This window comes from Linepithema humile, chromosome 3, assembly GCF_040581485.1.
Source record: "Linepithema humile isolate Giens D197 chromosome 3, Lhum_UNIL_v1.0, whole genome shotgun sequence".
NCBI lineage: Eukaryota > Metazoa > Arthropoda > Insecta > Hymenoptera > Formicidae > Linepithema > Linepithema humile.
In genome coordinates, this window is record NC_090130.1 from 24985213 (window position 1) to 24999879 (window position 14667).

The 14667-nt window shown below is 39.8% G+C and overlaps 1 long non-coding RNA gene across 1 annotated transcript in view; it reads right to left on the reverse strand.

Moving 5' to 3' along the window:
* Positions 1–14667, reverse strand: part of LOC105668814 (uncharacterized) — a 133706-nt gene that overhangs the window by 39625 nt on the left and 79414 nt on the right. The window lies entirely within an intron of this gene.

The window sequence follows — 14667 nt, forward strand, 5'->3', positions numbered from 1 at the left end:
GGCAATAACAGTTGGGTTTACCCTAATATTTTTATCAAGCGCACCTGCTCCTCGCTCTACTTCGAGTCACTAATTTCCGGACAGCGAAGTTCTCGCTCTTCTATCATCATCAATTTCCGCCGTCTTCGAGTTACCAACCAGCCGTATTTCTAGCGCTTGCAACACTAACGGTACCAGGATGTTATTAAAGTATAGACGTTTTTGATTTCGTTCTTTCGCTTGATTCGAAAGAAAGATAATTTTCTTTAATATGCATCATCATCAGTTTTTTGAAACAGAATGTTATTAGTTATGTACAAGAATAATTAACCAAGCTACTTTTTTCCATTTCCAGTCGAATGTAATAATCATCTAGAAGAATGTTTCACAGGTTCTGATAAAAATAATATTTTAAAGACTTTTGGGACGAAATGTATCAAATGCTGAATATAATACGCGAGTAATAATATAAAGTCGTTTCTTCGTAAAATTCAATTATGAGATGCAACATGGAATGCAACGACTAATTAAAGACAGAAGAATATCAGATAACGTAAGGATCAAAAATAGAATATCGATACCATCGGGCTGCGGCAAGCATCCGCAATAGTCTCGCTCGACGGAAACACGCTACGTGGACACGTAGGAGCGATAAAATTACCATGTCCAACAAATCACTCCAGCGTAGCGCGCGCTATCGAGTGTGCGACGCAACTAATTATACACGCGTATATTACTTGCGGGCGACCCGGGACGGCAGTTCGGCTGCCGCTGGCAGTTTCAATTGCCGTCGGACGAGAGCCCGCCGTCGGATTACAGCGTGGATTTACCCAAGGCGTCCGTGAGAGCTCCGATCCATTAATGAACAAGTTCGAGGCAAGTTCGCTAATACCGGTATGCGCGGCTAACGGCCGCCACTTAATCAAACTTGGACGCGCCGCGACGCGGCCACTGCGTCCGCGCTGATGAACGCGCCCATTTTTCTCGCTTACTCACGGAGCTTTGTACTATGGATATTGTTAAGGTAGAAAGTATAGGAATTACATCCGCTTTTAACAGTTTGAAAAGTGTAATCGATATCGCTGGCGAAATGCTATTAAAGGAGTGCATATTAATGTATAATAATGACAATGTAAACAAATTCTTTATCACGCTACAAATCCAGAAGTCATGCTCGATAGAGTTCACTGTTTGTATCGAATAACACGAGGATCAGTGAATACATCAGCGAGAGAAAGGATAAAATAGAAACGACTGCAAGTTTCATTTTACGAACTCGAGCACGGGAGCTTTCACCCTCTTAAAACTTCGACGGCCGCCTGCAATTGGCGAGATAGGAAACGCCGAGAGCATGATAAAGTTATTATACGTAGTCGATACTCCCGTCGCGAGAGCGCGGGCAGAGAACCCGCGATTGTTTCAAACGCGGTTATATCGTAACTGCGCTTTGTTATCCCGCACAGGAAAGACGCAATAACGAGGCCGCGTTTCCACGAACGAATCGATGTCCCGAGTGACACTTCTCAGCTCTCGCCCCGCCGCGAGTTTATGTAAAATGCGCCATTATTACTTTTCCTCGGGAGCGGAGGTTAATTAAATCCCGTCGGTAAAGGCCACACGGGTGATTTCAGTCCGCCGATTGAAAACGACGACGACGACGACGGGAAACGAAAACGAGCTGCCGCGATCTTCGTCGTTGATTGTCTTCCCGGATCGAATCGCGATGCGCATTTGGCACGAGTCGGGAGAAGCATCGGGGAAATAAACGGGGAAAAAAGATTATTAAAGTAGCAATCGCGTAGAAGGTAATTGAATTATAATTGTTTGTGCGCACTCTTCGATATTGCTCGGAATATGAAAATCTCGTGATGCATTTCCAATTAATTTATTAACGATATTCTTACAAAAAATTTATCAAATTGTGCGAAATGTGAAGCGCGTCCCTTATATTAATAATAATTAATACTGCAAATTTAATCATATTTAATATTTTTTTAAAAATCTTTGAATACAAATATAAAGTCTATGGAATACATTTTTAAGACTGCGTATTTAGCGTATATTTTTGTTCATAAAAAGCTTGAAATTCTACATTAAAAAAAATAAAAAAATAGTTTAAAATATATTTAAAAAATATACTCGTTTTATAAAACCAACGGATGTTATTTCTGCTGCAAAATTTTCTACTGCATAATGCTTCTCATATGCATAATGCGTGCATATTCTTTTTCGAAATTCCGTGCTCCTTCTCCATATATGCATCGCTCTATACAATTGTCGGTGATAAAGATCGTCCTCGCACTCTCATATCCTTCACAATATCATCGTCCGGCGACGACCACACGTCGTTTCATTGAAATAACGGACTAACCCACTTTGCATGGCGAGGCGGCTGAGATTGCATAAGTTATGCGAGTTATCGCGCGTATATATCCATAAGGGGCGATATGTCCCTTGAATGCAAGAGGTCGCGCAGGTTCGAATGCGCCGTTCGCATGTAAATCTGCTTCTCTCCCCCGTCGCACTTCCGACCGAACCATGTCCGACTTTTAGCTGATAAAGTGCCCGGTTGCTGATCTACCGCCCCGATTCTACGGTTAGAACTCCGATCTCGAGAACTTTTCGCCGCACGACCGACTCGCGAATTTATAGCTCCTGGACAAATTTGTCTTCTCGTAATGAGCGTCCAGATCAATTCGAGTCATCCTCCCCTTCTTTGAGGCCACTTTATTATTAGATGTAATCTCCAACGGCAAAGAAATGAACGATTCAAAATGTTCAATTTGACGCACGATCGATAATACGTCGCAATTTTCTTTTATTCCAGCTCGGTTATGCAAAATTCAGAGTAGAGGGAAAAGATCTTTTCTTCGAGTATAGCCGAGTTAAAAGTCTATTTGGGTCAAGAATTAAAGATCAGAAGCGCTCTCACACAAGTAATTTTTTTTATAAAAAAGTAAAAGAGTAGAACATTTTCATACCGAATTTTTCGAATATAATCAATCTTAATGGCAAAAGAAAACAATGAAATTCAGTTAAAGATGTCTGTTTCATGCATAACTGAGAAAGAGAGACTATAAAAATGCTACGGAAATTTTAATTACTTCAAAAGTTGAGTGTGAATTATATAATATTATTCACTGAATTATTTTTATCTGTCACTGTTATTCCTTAATTAATTGACTAGTTTTTAATACTTATTTTCGGGTCGTGACGAAAAAGAATGATTTTTCGCCGCAGACACGGCCAGTTCGTGTCAGTTGCTTTTCATAGAAATAAATGCGTGCTTGCACAAATTGAGAGCTGACTGAATAGAAGCGGCATGCGTATTTGGCGAATAGTCACAAACAAAAACATCACAATAGTTTCGAAAACTGGAAGCAACGTCTATACGTAGTTCCACGACATAGAATGAAATACGAGTATACGAGTATTGAAGTGAAACTGGCATATTCGCAATTCTGACATGCTCTCCTGTTCTCTGCTTTGCATTTTGCGTATACAGTAACATGTAAAATATACAAAAGTTATGCACGTACACACGCGGATGTTATTTCATATATACATCGTTCGCACTACTAGTCCGCGGTAAATTTAACTTTCCACGGTTGAAATTACCTCTTTTTTGAAAAGGCAAACAGACTCTGATTTTCAAAATTTACAAATTAATAAATTCATAATTTTCGGTATTAACGTAAATAAAATTGAATACGTAGTCATTTAAACGTATTCAAGGTAAAACGCTAAAAATTGATTTAAAAACCAAGTAGTGCACAAAATTTTATAAAAAATATCCAATTAATACAAAGATTGAAATTGACAGTCACAACTCCAATAAAATTTTGTATTTTTTATTGTTATGCAGAAGTAAATTGAACGGTATTAAAATTTTATTGTTTATAAAAAAATTTTATTTACAAAAAGAATTTATGACATATTACAACAGTTATTATAAACTTTTTTGCAACATTTTCGCAATTAAATGCTGAAATTGTAACTTTTTACTGTAATGTACAAATTGACTATTATTTTTAATTGGATACCATACTGTATGTAAGCTGTATCGATTTATCAATTTTAATATTCAGTTTCTCAAATTTCGAGAAAATTCGCACACGCTTACATTTATACTTGGCATCTCGCTTTGCTGTACGTCATACTAGAAAATTAGTTTCATTTCTTCGCAGATGACGATACGTATATACTCGCATATATCTCTGTTTCATGAGAAAGAAGAAATACTTGTTTCCCTTATTTCTTTTCCGCTCGTCTCTCGTCGCTCCGCAGCGGGATGGCTCAAGTAAAGTTCCCCGGCATTTCTTTATTTTGCCCCGGAGTATGATCTCTCGGGAGTTTCGAAACTGCAGCGGAACGGTGAACTTGCGCCTGCCATTGGCAGAAATTAATGAGATATTTGAAAGCGGTTAAACTTCTACGCAAAATCGCCGGCTGCTCCTTTCCCGTGTAAATTTAAACATGGTCGAGCACTCTTAAACCGACGATAAAGCTAAGCGAGGCTCTTTGCGATTGCATCAAGTAGCCAGCTCTTAATTGCGTCTTAAGAGATGTATACCTCGCTCATTGCAATTTTTATGAAAAATCGATCAATATCAGCCGCAATTTCTTATCTGAATCAATTTGCGCATAATTGGATGCAACGAAACTTCAACACAGATAGCGAATTCGATTTAGAGATTCGAAGTTCGCCGTAACTTCGCCGTGCTCAATTTAGGTGAGCGTTCCTCCCGTTTGTCAACGAGCGCAATATGTATTTTCGATATATTTCTCAGTGTCGGATTTCGTAATCGTTCTAAAACACCTCAGTGTTGCAGAGAGAAAGCCATAACGTCCATTTCGAAAGAGTATGAGTGGACTGCCTGAAATTCGCGAAACATGTCGATCGCCATAAATCTCCGTCCCGCAAAAATACTGACTGCTAGTACAATTTGCTCGCAACGCCATTTCTCACGATGCTTTGCCTTGTATATCGATGAAAATTTACAGTCCCTGGCGGCCCTCACTTTGTGTTTGTCGGTCTTTTTTACTATATTTCTTTCTCAACCTCGGACATGCCTTGCCGCGTGGATCGGCGGTTTTACATCATCAAGTAATATTACGACGTGAGAAAACAAACTGAGAAGTTTCATCGATGCTTTGATTTAGTAGAGCACGAAACAAAATGGATATTAAGTAGAATCGTACGAGAGAGTTTAAAACATTTCCATATATTCTCGAGGGTAGTAGATTGCATTAAACCTCATTAAGAAAAAAAATTTATGTAGCAGAAACACATTTCATGCATTTCGAAATAATTATTGAACTAAATTTTTTGGATTTTAAGAGACGCGAAAATTCTGCAAATTTTTTTACGAGAGTTTGTGAAAAGAAAAGAATATTATTTTCAGGAATTTTTCCTGCGGGAGACGTCATTTGCTTTCGAGAGGATACAGGTCACGTTATTCTAAGTTATACCAAAATTATAGCACTAACGGGAAAAGTTATTTTATCTCGATAATAATGACGCTGTTTTAGAGCCTCGTTAAAGTTGCGAATAAAGAAAGTAGAGTAGAAAAATTGCAGAAAAACGAGTTTGGAGTGAGAATAGTGTTTTAGCACCGAGAACTCTAGAAACTTATAATCATCCAGGGCGTTTCCAGCCCCAGTTTCAGCAAAGCTCGTCAAGCTCTTTACTTTTTAATTATTTATTCTCACAAAATTATTAACCCCTCATTATTCTGGCAGATTCTGCTAAACCTTTGCAAATTTATATTTACTAACTTAAAACTTTGAATAACAAGAAATATGAAAAATTTTTGACCTAATTTTTAAATTAGATTCCTGCTAATTGTCGAAAACATTAATTTGTGTTACGAACAAATTATTTTAATTAATCTAAAATTAACTTTTTCGTAAAAAAAAAACTCCAAAACATAAAGTTCTCAAGATATCTTCAACTAAGTCTCTCTTGGAAGCCAAACTTGGAAGCAAAACTTGATCAACTTACTTTTTTGTAAATTTCTTAATTTTAGTACGAAAGCACATGATTAATGCGAACATTTATTAATTTAGTCTACTTCTGATTTTACAGAATTTGTTTCTGAGAAGCCTAATTAAGAATAATAAAAATTAGTTTGGCTTTTCATTGTCTAAATAAATAACGACACTGTACCAGATAAAAATTAATAATCCAAACTTCGCGTCTCGCAATTAGTTTATGCAAATTGAAGTGCTCCGTTGTATTGCGATTAAAATGAAACTCCTCACTCCGTAATGCACAAACAGTAATGGTTACAATTTGATCAAGTACGCAAAATCCCCGCGTGCGGTCGCGTGTCACGTTTACAGGCCGCTTTTTCTCCGCGCCGTTACATCGGTCGGCGCGGCGCCGACGAGCTATTCAATGCGGCCGGAATATCTCGTCGCTGCGGCGGGCTGCGCGGGGAAAAAGGGTCAAGAGACGCGCGCGGCGACGGGGACGCGGGAAAAACTCGGGTGGGAGAGGGGGTGTCGAGTTGCCGGGGTGGCTCTAGAAATTTATTAGCGCCGGACGCACTCAGCCGCGGCGCGTCACTGTAAATTAACAGCAAACAGAGAAACGAGATGACCCGCCCTCGCGCCCACTCCTCTCGTTCATCCTCCGTTCCTCTCGTTCGCTGCCATTCTGTCCCTTTCTATCACCACCCGTTCTCTCTTTCGCCCGGTCCATCGTCGACGAGCGACGCGCGCGTTGTTTGCCATTCCCGCCTATTCGACTATGAATTAAAACATAAATTTCAATCAACCGGGCGAAGGCATTTACGTATCTCCTCGTCCGGAACACACGCATACGTATACGGAGTGTCCCGGAACTACCGTATGTTTCGTGTACAACCGCGTGAAATCAGATGCGGAGTCGAGTTTCTTCTTAGCTATGAGAGGCTAGAGGTTGGCATTTATCACAAATTTTGTTTCTTAATTAAAAATAAAGCTTTCCTAGATTTTTCTAGAATTCCAATTTTCTAAAAATGTTCCAGAATTCTAAAATAAATAAAACGATAAAATTTTCCCTCTATTAACTTTGTTTAAACTGCTGAAAATTTTAATTTTTGATAAAAAATAATTACGTAGGCAATATTGCCTCGATTGCCGTTAACTTTATACTTTAGCTTCTGATATTTGGAGCAGCGATTCTAGACCACCTGGTATATCACACGGCCGTGGCCGTCGATTGAGCGAACGTATATACGAGTATGGAGGGCGAGCGGGCGCAATTATGCGCGCTCCCGTGCCGATTAAAGGAAATTGTTGCCTCCAGGGTCGCGTTTTTCACCATCAAGATGTACCGTAAACGCTCGAATTTATATCGGCGGTAAATATACGCCAAATGAGTACGAATCTCGAGAGTTTTTGTATCGTTCACTTACCGTATGAGTGTTTATTCAGCGTTTGAATAAAAAATTTCATAATGATATATAATGGTAGGTTTTTTTCCTCAAAATCTTAGTGATTTGAGAGAATTAATCATAAATGCACACCAATTTCCATATTCCTCGTTTTCTTGTGCTATTCCGCTTTAACGAATATATCTTTAAAGCCGATCTTTAAATTGTTGCATATAATGGCTGTTTTATATTTAATTTATTAAAATTTAATCGTATTTATAACATGTGGTGCCAAATGCGGCGCGCAATTTATCGATGCGTTATAAACTTTGCGCTTCAAATAACAATTATAACAATCCGGCAATACTTTGTATTTGGCAGAGTTAGCTGCACACGGTACAACCTTTGATTCACACTTTTAAAAGCAATTGTAAGCCAATTATTTTACGGATTATATATCGTTCAGATTTGACCGGACTGCAATAGCAAACTTTAATCAATACGCGATCGCTTGTAATGAGTTAATTATGCCCCCACTTGCAATAGAAAACCATTAGCAAGTAAGCGGTATATTATTAGCCTGTCGCTCTATTAAAGCCACCGCTTTTCCATTAATTAATGCACGCATCGCGCATACTGATCGCCGGATTTTGTCACAATGTAACCCGCTAAATGGAGAAGTCACGTGGGCGATAAAATTTTCACAAAATCATTATTTACCTAAATTATGAATCGTTATCCTTATTATGTCATTTAATCCTCGGACAGCCGACGATACCGATATGCGGAGAATCGATTTGCGTATTATTTTGCAAATAGATTTCATCATAAATCAATTTTTTCACCTATATCCATCCTTTAGAACGCATGTCCACTTTGCCAGCCGACGAGGAAAAGCCGGCACGTGGAAATTAATACCCGCAAATAAGGCGTTTCCTACAGGATGCATTTTTCTGCTTCCTAAACCCGGTTCATAACGAGCGCGCGGCTGTATTTCCTACTTCCTACGTTTCTTCTGGTTGTTATTTCTTTACGACAGGCCAATTTAACATCCTTATAAGAAAGGGCGTTTTCGCTATCTAAAGAAATGTTACGAATTGGTTCGCGCTGCTACCGTGTGCGCAGTCGCCGTTAATGTGGTGCAAGTTCAAAGTGTTTCGGAAGAAGTACGCGACGCAGAAGAAAAGGATGTTGCCGAGCACCGTCGGGTTCTGAGGAGAGCTTTTAAAAGCCGCAGTTTGTACCTGTTCCGTTCTCTCGCTGTATCTTTCTTACGGCGCTTCAGTACTGAGATTGCATTAACGCTTAATGTCGCGTTACTGCTGCGATAGTATGATAACGTTTTTGAAATCGCTTTTACGAGGCAGCAAATATTTTTTTGCGAAACATCAGCTGAATTTTTTATGTTATTTTTATTATATAACACTTTGTATATGGTTATTTTTAATGGAATTATTAATCAATGACATTAATCAATTACATTGTCCTCTTTATTTCATAGATAATTATAATAAATTAATAAAGATTTCATACGCGTAATAAATGTGAATGCAAAATGCTTCAGTTTTGATAATGGCGGGACGAAATATTAACATGTGTCAATGCATAAAAAAAATGAAAAAAAAAAAATAAAGGAGCCATTGTTATTTACAATAGAGCTGTCTGTCGCTGAATAAATTATGACGCAATTATAATGTATTTTGTTTAATTCAAAATAAGATGATAAAAATTTTTAATATCAGTAATGGTCGCAAAATCCTTTCCGTCGGCGTTGATAATGACAGAATCAAATGTATCAAACCGTGAGAAAAAAGAAAAGCGAACCACTCGTCGATTCTAATTTATCTGCGTCTAGGGTACTCGCATGATGAACGGTAACATCGTTTATACCGAGCAACCGCATCGCCGCCTGTTGAAGGATAACAACGGCGCGGGCCTTTCCGATCGCCTCTCGCCGGTAAAGATAAACGGTGAGCGGCAACGGTGCTGGGTAAATATACGCCGATGTTTTCGCTCGTACGTGCCACCGCCATCTCACCGTCGTCGAGTTCCGAAGACCGGCCGTCGACCGTTCTATCACACACACACACACACACACACATACACATACACTCTCTTTCTCTCTCTCTTCGATCGAGGGTGAAACGTCCAGGATTCGACGAAAGCGCACGGCTGACGCCATCGGACCCCCGATTCAATCAGCTCTCATTGTTTAAAAGTGCTGGTCGCGATACCACTGACCGTTCCACCATCGCCTGTCGTCGTTCACCTCCACCACCACCGTCACACCGTGCGCACACGTAGCCCCCGAACGGCGAACATGTCGTCCTGTCACCCGACGGAGTCGGTTTTCACCCTTTCTCACCGGTCCGGTTCTCGCGGCGAGTCTTTCGATTCGAGGCGAACCGACCTGATCGTCGCGGCTGTTCTTTCGACGTGAGTTACATCGACCGCGCCGCCGCATTAATTACCATTAGAGAGGATTGCTCCAATTTCGTCCTCCCGCCTCCCGCCGGGCCGCGGGGACACTCGACGGAAAATTGCGGCCGCGGAGGAAACCGTGCGAGATCTCGGAAGGGGGGGGGGGGAGGGCGCCGGCTCGGGGGGCTGACTGGCTCGTCGACCCGCCGAGCGAATTTATTACGGTCACTACGGTCGCTGACTTTAGCATTTTTCCGTTCTTCGCGGATTTCCGGCCACCTGTACCGATGGTTCATCCTCTCGCTCGGTGATGCTAGGCGCGGGCTTCGCACGTCCGATCGTCCGCATTTCGATCCGGCTGGCAGTGATTGAACGTGCGCGTCGAGTACGCGTCTCTCTTTCTCTCTCTCTCTTTTTCTCTTTTCCACCTGCTCTTGCGACCGGGTACTTTTATCGATAGGGAAGATGGATCTCTCCCCCGGACGCTATTTTCCTAGCGCTCTTTATTAAAACCAATTTCAGCGAGATGCGGCGGCTCGTCGAGTTTTATGACCGGCACAACGGCGATAAGGAATAAATGGATCAAAAAAGTCCGATGGAAGAATTCGCCTTCACGTGACATGACACTTTGATCAGGATAACCCGAACAATTGTTGGTGTCCAGAGATCCATCAACACGAAATGAATTGGCATCATTAATTAAATCAATAAATTTAAGAATACAATTGACTTTACGAATCCTGGATATTAATGATATACACGCTGAAGACGTAAATTCGTATTGCACATTAGTTGGCAATGCATGCAAATAGTTTTTATGAGTTTATAAAATTTTTACTAGTTTATATATAAATTACAACAACGGAAAGAAGGAAAAGTAGATTTCTTCTGAGAGAGCGCTGCATTTTGCAGCGGAAAGCCCAATATCGAGGCAATATTGTGTTCGAGGAGTCCGCGAAGCTAACAATGCAGAGGCAGAAGAAAGTACGTAATGCGAGACGTATAACTCGCCGGCGAAATTAAAAGCGCGGTAAATCATCTCGAACGCTTTCGGCCCGGCCGCTTTCATTGCTAGCACTATTTACGACGCGTTTTCGCCCGTCGAGCGGGTGCAAACGCTCGCTGGACGGAGTTTCGGCCATTACACGGCGAACACGCATTCGAGTTTCACTCTATCTATTACAAGTTTTAACGTAGTCCCGCAGTCTCGACGAGCGTCGCTTGTCGCGAAGGTAAACCGCGCTCGCTCTCTTGCCCGAAGTCGCTTCGTATGCCTGGCATTATTGAATGCACTAAACCACGTACGTGTACGAGCATTACGGAAGATAATTACCGGAATTGCGGTAAAAGTCCGTACACGCAAATGTACAAATATTCTTTTCAATTTTTACAAGCTCTCCTCATAAACATTTTTTATTAATTACGAAAAAGAGATTGAACTGTACGCGGTGTGCGTTGGTATAACGGTTGTAAGATTGATAACAGTTAACAATCAATGTTACATTGCGTGTTGCTACGCAGTGGGCATGCAGCCTACTCGTATCGCACGCGAAGCATATTACCATTAATTGGCAATCAGTTCGCGTTAGCATTCTAGGGTTAAATGCGATCTTTGTACAGTGCGTCGAGCGGAAATTCGCTGTGATTGTAGTTAAACTCGATGTGCCGATAGGAGTCAAACCAACGTCGATACTCGCGATTGGGGAAACTTTTATCGAATTCGGGGCGAAAATACGCGCGGGACGCTGTGCAATTTAATCCCAGTTTTGTCGCGGGCTCTTTGCCAATCGGATTAACGGCGTATAAACGCGACAAATGGCGTGAATATCGCGGATGCTATATTATGCTGGATGCGATGGAAAACCATTTGCATCAATGATTAATTATCCCATTATGAAACGGGTTGTTGTAAATTTCATCAAGTTTATGATACGAGATTATTTAAAGGTTTTTGCTCTCGAGTTTGTCCCCGTCGCCCTTTCAAAATCATTAAAATATACAAATTTAAAAGTCTATAGCAACGTGTAAACTTTAAAATTCTGATTACAAAAATTTTTAACATTCTTTATTGTACTCCATTATATTTATCTTGGAAAATCAATTAATGTTTTAAGTACATAATAGAAATATTACGTCATTTTTTTGATATTATAATGTTATAATGTTAAAAATATATATACAATAATTAATTAATATAATTTAATAACAATATATTAATAGCAAAATATGCAAGAAAACACGTTAAAATAATAATTATAATTATATCGCTATTAAATGTAGTTATTCAAGATATAATTTGTATAGAAATAGACAAATTGAATAAACGTAACCATTATTAATCTCACTTTCATCATTCATTGCTCCGCACAACGTCATAATTTTTACCGTCTCTACTGATCTCTTTTGTGATTCACAAAAGATCTCATCTCGCGTTAATAATCGCAACAAAAAGCATGCGTCTCTATTCTCAGTTCACTCATTTAGTTTACCTCCGATTTCTTTCGTAATCATTAAGCAAGAGATAATTGCACGCGACGAGCAGCAATTTGTCTCTCCCTAACACCCGCAGCGGGTACTCTAATTACGCGCACCGTATTTTGTTATGGGACATTCATTAAAATTCCGCGACGTCGCGGTGCGATTAATTGATGCGCGCGAGCGATGAACTTCTCGGCTACCGGAGGGGGGGGGTCGGACTTTATAACGACTCCGATCGGCTCTCCCCCTCGGAAAGGAAGATATATACGTCGCCCGGCGACGGCGAATTAAAGACCGTGACACATTTGCAAAACGATCGCTTCGGGTGCTTCCTTCTGACGCTTTACGGTGCTTTTTTTCCCCCGGACGGCGCGGCGTAAAAAAGAGAGCAAACGGCCGGGTCGCCGAGCTTTGGAACTTCGAAACTTGCCCGGGTGATGTGTTGCGTCCCGCTCGATCCATAATCGCGGAAAGTTGCCTCGTCTTTTTTCTCGAGCGCGATCATGCTCCAGCGACGACTTCCTACGTGAACTACATCGCGAGATCGCGTCGTAATTTATCATGTTCCAGTAGTTATTTACAAGTTACTTCATCACGGGTTCAGCGCGATTACATTCCAATTTATTGCACACATTTTTCTACTTTCCGCAGTCAATGCTCAACGTGAGTTTATTGAATTGTATTTTCACATTTCGAATAAAAACTGCATATCGAGACTGCTGACTTTCTTACATTTCGTTCGTTGTTTTCTTATTTTTGCAAAATCTTATTGTAATCATTGTGTGATTAAATTTAACAATATCAAGTTAAAAAATAAAAAAGCAATACAAAAGCGACAAATAGATTTCAAGTTTAAATTTGATTCTTTTAGTCACTTTATCGATATCACTATATATAATTTCTTTGAAATATGTTGTAAATTTGCGATATATTGTCTTAACAAAAACGTGCGTGTAGAAAATGTGAATGCTGAATGGTTTGTTAGCGGTCGATTAGCTCGACGTCTTACAATCACCACGTCTCTTTGAAGCGTACTCCATCGACTCGCATGCCAACTAGTGAACTAGTTATCTTCCCTTCAGCTATTGCGGCGAACGTCGGTGATTAATGGCCGATTCGGGGATCTCGAAATCAATTCGTGCTCGACCTATCGAGCGAGGGAGTGTGTGAAATTAACGCCGAGTCAACACCTTGCGCGTTTTGCGGCGAATCCTTCTTCACGCGAGCCGAAGAATCTCGCGCGCTTCGTTAATGAACGCCATTTCGAGATGACGCATGGGAGAAGATTTAATTCATCACTAGCGCCACGTTAATTGGAAATGTTTCTGCCGTTTTTGTTCGCTGAGAATAGCGCGTAACCACCGTGCACGGTTGAGCAAAACTTCCATAATGATTCAAATAACGTCGAACAAAAATGTATAACGACCCATTTGATTAAATTTAAATATTTAAAAACTTGACTTTGAAAAACTGTTCGAAAATTGCAAATAAATATTATTGCACGATTGATGGACAAATACTAACAAATGAATAAACGATAGATTTATGTTATAAATTCTATTTTTATCGTTCTCTCTGCGTTTTTCCGCTTTATATTTCATTGTCAGGCATGATAGACAATGATTAAATTTAAACTTTCGAAAAGCGGTATCGACGACCAATATGCGATCTATTTAAAGTAACTGGATAAAAGTCGATTCGGCGAAATGTATTTTATGACCAACTCTATGCTTCATCGAGCCATTTATTAAAGGCGTATGAACCAACGTTGAAAAAGACCAAGAACTATCCTCTCTTGAAAGGAGCAACGGGATAGAAAGACTTGAATAGGCTACGTATGAAATGATTAAGGGAGATAGCAGCTAGTCCCTTGAAAGGGTCGGATAAGATTATAGGTTCTTTGATGGGTATAATACTTCCTCGCTGCCTCATTTCTTAGGTCATTACATCTCATCCATGTCTTCTCTTGCGTTATAGAAAGACGTGCAGGTTTTCTGTAAAGGTGTAATTTACGAGCTACCAATTTTATTCACACCTTACATCATTTGTAAATCGTTATCGCTTATTTGGATAAATATTCACTCGTTTGATTATCTTTGAAAATTATCTTTGAAAATCATCTTTTGAAAATATTCGAAAAACATCTTTTGAAAATTACCTTTGAAAAGAATCGTTATAAATGCAGTAAATATCGATAACAACTATAAGAAATTTCTTTCGTGTAACAATTTTATCTAATATAATTCACATAATAATAATTTCATTAATCAATATCAATTAATGCCAACTTATTTAAAGTTTAATTAATCCCGAGAAACGAATCGATCAATCGTAAGAGCAATTTGGTATCAATTTTTCACAGTTTTCTCGCAAAATAATTAACTTTTCTATCACCACCTTTTTTTTTCAGTCCTCGCAAACACGAGTG